Source organism: Arachis ipaensis, chromosome B06 (genome assembly GCF_000816755.2).
Source record: "Arachis ipaensis cultivar K30076 chromosome B06, Araip1.1, whole genome shotgun sequence".
NCBI classification, from domain to species: Eukaryota; Viridiplantae; Streptophyta; class Magnoliopsida; order Fabales; family Fabaceae; genus Arachis; species Arachis ipaensis.
This window is the reverse complement of record NC_029790.2, coordinates 19,696,134-19,702,093: the sequence shown is the minus strand read 5'-3', so window position 1 is coordinate 19,702,093 and position 5,960 is coordinate 19,696,134.

The following is a 5,960-nucleotide window of genomic DNA, read 5'->3' as shown; positions in this document are numbered from 1 at the left end:
ATCTCTATCCAGAAACACCCAACCTCTGTTTGATCTGATGTTCAGTGTACTTCCTTAATTCGGTTGGTATTTTGAGCGTCCTTTCCAAGTAGAGGTGCCGTTTTTCCGCAAAGACCGGAAACTTGAGTTCACAGTAAATGACAAATTTGATTGGGTCATTAGTAGGCACAAGTTGATTAGTTTTTTCTTGATCAGTAAAGTTCTTTTCACGCCAGGATTCATCCGATAGAACATCCGACAGAGCGACGGATGACTGTCCTCTTTTTCTCTTATCGGAGTTGGCCTTAGCCTTGCCTTTTCCTTTCCTGTCAGACATCCTAAAAAACAGAATTTTCAGGATACAGATTATCAAATTAAAGCAGAGAAACAAAAAGGCAAATAATATGCAAGCATTACGAGCAGGCAAAAGAGGAGTTGAAGCTAACACATGAAGTGAGTCAGAAAGAGATAAATCCTTGGAATGAAAGAAAGGTAGGAATCAAAGAAATCAATCAGAAATCACAATCCAAGAATTTATACAATGAAATCTAGAATGCTTGTTTGTTAAGAAACAACAAGTATCATGCCTTGAAAGGAATTAAAAGAGTTAGTTTGAAAAAGAGTGAAAACGAAAAAGAAAAGTGAGAAAGTCAATTTAGTTAAAAGTTGGAGAAGTATGTTAGAATTAGTGGCATGGTAATGTAGTTCCTAACTTTTAACTAAATTGACTTTTTCACTTTTCTTTTTCGTTTTAACTCTTTTTCAAAGTAACTCTTTTAATTCCTTTCAAGGCATGATACTTGTTTCTAAACAAACAAGCATTCTAGATTTCATTGTATAAATTCTTGGATTGTGATTTCTGATTGATTTCTTTGAATCCTACATTTTTTTCATTCCAAGGATTTATCTCTTTCTGACTCACTTCATGTGTTAGCTTCAACTCCTTTTTTGCCTATCTACTGCTCGTAATGCTTGCATATTGTTTGCCTTTTTGTTTCTTTGCTTTAATTTGATAATCTGTATCCTGGGAATTTTGTTTTTCAAGATGTCTGACAAGAAAGGAAAAGGCAAGGCTAAGGCCAGCTCTGGTAAGAGGAAGAGAGGACAGTCATCCGTCGCTCTGTCAGATGTTCTATCGGATGAATCTTGGCATGAAAAGAACTTTACTGATCAAGAAAAAGCTAATCAACTTGTGCCTGTTAAAGACCCAGTCAAATTTGCCAATATTTACTGTGGACTCAAGTTTTCGGTCTTTGCGGAAAAAACGACACCTCTACTTGAAAAGGACGCTCAAAATACCAACCGAATTAAGGAAGTACACTAAACATCAGATCAAACAGAGAAGTTAGGTGTTTCTGGATAGAGATCTGACAGAGGTAAATGCATCATGGGTCTGTGAGTTCTATTCTAACTATTATAGGACGACCCTTGATGCAGTGTAGCTTAGGGGAAAGCAGATCTTAGTCACAGAGGAGGCGTTAGAGGATATTCTCCACTTCCATCCTAAAACAGATGATACAGGTAGTTTTCAGAAGGCCAAGGAGTCTATTAGATTCATGAGTTTTGATTGGGATGCTGTCTGGTATACCATAGCCATTGATCCTGATGTTATGTGGGTTATGGGAAAGTCAAAGGTAACTCCACGGGGTATAAAGATTATTTATCTCAATGATGAGGCTAGGCTGTGGCAACAGATATTGAGTAATTATGTTATGCCTAGTACTAGTCAGAAGTGCCCGTTGCCATGATCATTCTTATTGGGTGCGTCATGGAAGGAAAGGACCTATACCTTCCAAGGCTCATCAGAAAGTACATGTCTAGAGTTCATGTCAGAAGGACCCTGCCATTTCCTTATTTGATCACCTAGATGGCTCGTCGAGCTGAGGTGCCTTAAGAGCTAGAGGATGAGAGACCACCGATTGCCGACTGCAAGAAGGTTAGTCCTTATGGCAAGCGGTTCGAACCTCTAGGCCACAGACCACCTACTACTACTACTATCTCTACTGATGCAGCCACATCCTCAGCAGCATCTTCAGCACCTCAGCACCACCTGCCTCCGCAGCACCACCTGCCTCCGCAGCACCACCTGCCTCCGCAGCACCATCATCCGCTTCTCATCCAGTCTACCATGTTGTGCACCGCCTTTTTGAGCGCCTTGAACAAATGGAGCGCCGTAATCAGTGGCGTTATGAGCAGTCTGAGCGTCGCAATAAGCAACGGTATTCACATCTGAAGATGATTGTGACGTCGGGGCGTACTGACATCCCCTCTGAGCCTGACACACCCTCGGAGCACTCTGAGGAGGATGAGTAGGAGGCGACTCAGCCTGAGCACCCTACAGAGCCAGCGACACATCCTTCGACAGGAGACGATAAAGATGTTGGCGATGATCCTTCACACCCAGCCTATTATAATTTTTAAAAGTATAAACAAATTATAATTTTTATATTCACAAACATTAAAGTCTTTGTAATTATAAATATCTAAATAAACATAATTATAAACCAAGTTTTTATGCAAAACATAATTATGAATATTGTTCCTAAAGTAAAATAAATATAATCCAAAACATAATTATAAATATTGTCTCTAAAACAAAATAAACATAATCCAAAATACTCAATTTTCATCTTCATTCTCTTGTTAGTTGGGTTGGGGATTTGGAAAAAAAATTGTAAAAATACCCCATACAAAAAAAATACTAAGCCCAGCGGGGAAGCCCACCCTGCCCCGCCAAAGCCTGCCAAAGCCCGCGGTTTAAGCGGTGCGGGTTAAGCGGGCTTTTGCTATTTGGCGGTCCTAATTTTTTAGCCCAGCCCGCCTTTTTTGGCGGGTTACGCGGGCCGACTCGGCGGGTTTAAGCCCGTTTGCCACCCCTAGCTTTAAGTGTGGGGAGGTCGCCGTCTCCGGCGGATTATATTTTGGTGAACCATTTCAGACTTTTGTTCTATTTTGCTTTATTTTGTATTTTACTTTATTTTATTTTATTTTTCTTTTAGTACTTGCACATTTCTATTTTATTGTATTTCTGTTTATTTTTACTTTGTTGCATTTTGCACTTTGGGCTTGCATATATCTTGGATATTTAGTGTGTGTTTGGATTACAGTTTGTAAACGAGAGTTTGCATAGAATTGATTTTGCAAACTTGATTTTGATGAAAAGTAAGTTTGTGTTAACGTAATTTATGTTTGGCAATCTTTATATTAAAATGGATTATAGTAAAATAAATGTTGTTTGGATTTTGTTACTCAAAATCACTTTTAGAGAAAAAATTACTAAAAGAGACATCAATTTAAATAATATTTTATATTATCCTATTATTTTACTTTAGATATTTGAATAGATCTTAGTAATTCATTTTATAATAAAAATATTTATTATATAAATAAATATTATTATTTTATAATAATAAAATAATATCTATCTTTTGAGAAAAAAATGCAATAAAAATTAAAATTATAAAAGAGAGTACGTACTATACATTCTATAATGTCAAACAAAAAGAAAATGTTCTATAATCTTTTTAGTACGTTATTACTCTTTAATTTATATCATTTTGGAATATACATTTTTATTATTTATGACTCTTTTGTTACTTATATTTAGTATATAATAAAAAATAAAATAAAATACAATAAAAAATACAATAAAAAAAATTTTCATATCAAACATAGTATATAATAATTACAACCAACAACATGTATCATATGAACAAAAAAATTACAATAAGAAGTAAATAAAATTGATATGAATAAAATAAAATAAAATAAAAATTATACACAACATAAATATAGTACAATAAAGGATAGAAAAAAAGGAATTTATATAAACAAAAAATAATAAAAATTAATAAAAATAAGAATTTATATCAACAATAGTTGTCATATGAATAAAAAAGTACAATAAAAATATAATAGAGCACTAAAAAATAACATCAAAATACTAAAAAAATAATATAAAAAATATTTATCGTATAATTAAAAAAATACAATAAAAATCAAAATATGAAAGAGAGTACTAAAAATAATAAAAAATAATTAAATTTTTTATCTTGGTAGTGATCGAAACAGATCTGAAAAATTTTAATAGAAAAAAAAATTCAGAACAAAGAACATACACAACAAATGAACGAAGAACTACTGTGAAAGTTATGGTTACTTGCATCCTTTTTATAGAAGAGAATAGAGGATAAGATTGGTAGAAAAGGAATAAATTTTTCACTTAATTCCTCCAACGGTAATCAACTTTCTCAACGTGAACGCAGAAGCAAGAAATTTTAGCTTCACGTGAACGTACGTTCAGAGGTGAAAGCACTTCTGAGTTTAGAGTTCTAACAAATTGCCAAACATAAAAGTGGGACGTTCAAGACACTCAAACGGGCTTCTTTCTTCTCCAACGTGAACCCCAAACACACCCTTAGTTTGAATTGCACTTTTAGTTTATTAGTTGTGCTGTGAAAAAACATGGATTATTAAGTTTAGTTTACCCTTTTGGCATATAAGAAATTGATTTGATTGAAAATAGGGATAAACTAAAAACTTTTAGCTTTTCATAATCACATCTCATTTAGTATATACATATAATAATAAATGTTGGTCAATTGATGAAATTTGCAAGGAATGTATTTTTTTCTTAGAAAAGGCATTTAAGATTCACATTGATTTCAGTTAAAACTTTTTGTAACTTGCACAATATATATATAATTAGAATATGGTTTTTGAGCTAAGAACATACGACCCGTGAGTTTTTGAGCTTAATTGCATGGTTACATTATTTAACCATGATTTTTATTCTTTTGTGTTTTCTTCTCCATGATTGTAAGCTTGAGTTTGTTCCATTCTATATGTCCATTATTTAGTGTATGTTCATGTTTATATGTGATTGAGGCCATCATTTGATATTAGCTCACTTATCCTAAATAGCCTACCATTTCATTTACCTTTGTTTGCCACATTGAGCCCTCTTAACCCCCTTTTTGTTCTTTATATTACCACATCACTAGACTTAAGTGGAAAAATAATTAATTACCCTATTTGAATCTTTGGTTAGCTTAAGATAGAGATTGTGTGTCAACTAAGTGTGGGAAAATGTGGGACCTATGGTTAATGAGAATGTGTTTTTGCTTATATTGACAAATATTGGGAATTGGGTGCCTATTCATGTAAAATTAGAGAAACATATGCATTGGTATATTATAAAAAAAATAAAAAAAGGGGAATAAATGAACAGGGGAATAAAATTATCCCAATGTTAAGTTCAATAAAAAGATTAATGCATATGTGATGAAATTAAAAATTGATACATGAGTGTGTGAAAATATGTAAAAGTAAGATTTTGGGTAGCTAAGCTTAATTTTAGAATTGTATAGAATATGTGTATGTGTTAGGTGAGAACTTAAGTTAGTCAAAGATTCATATGATAGCTCACTTGGCCATATATATATATATATATATACCCTCATTCTTACCTTAGCCCCATTACAACCTTGAAAATCTCTCATGATATTTGCATTTGTACACTTGATAATTGTTGATTGGTTAGATGAAGAACAAAGTTCTAGAAAGTATGACTAGAGGAGATTTGAGTGGTTTAACCCCAAACACTTGAGTGATTAGAGTGCATATACAAATCCAGTGAGGGTTCAATTGCTCATTTCCATATGTCCATATTTGATCATTGCTTGTCTTGCAAGTTTGTGAACTCTTTTGATTAACTCAACTCAATTGTGAATGCGCTTTGATATGATTGATTTAGTCCTTGATTGTGCATATATGATTTCTTGAAAATTTAACTCACTTTACACACACACACATATATATACAGTACTTAGAATAGCATGATGCATGTAGGTAGCTTGCATCTAGATAGGTTGCATTGCATAAGTTCTACCCTTTTGCCTTCACTCTTTTGGTTCTCTTGAGCTTAGTATGAGGACATGCTAATGTGTAAGTGTGGGGAGATTGATAAACCCCATTTTTAG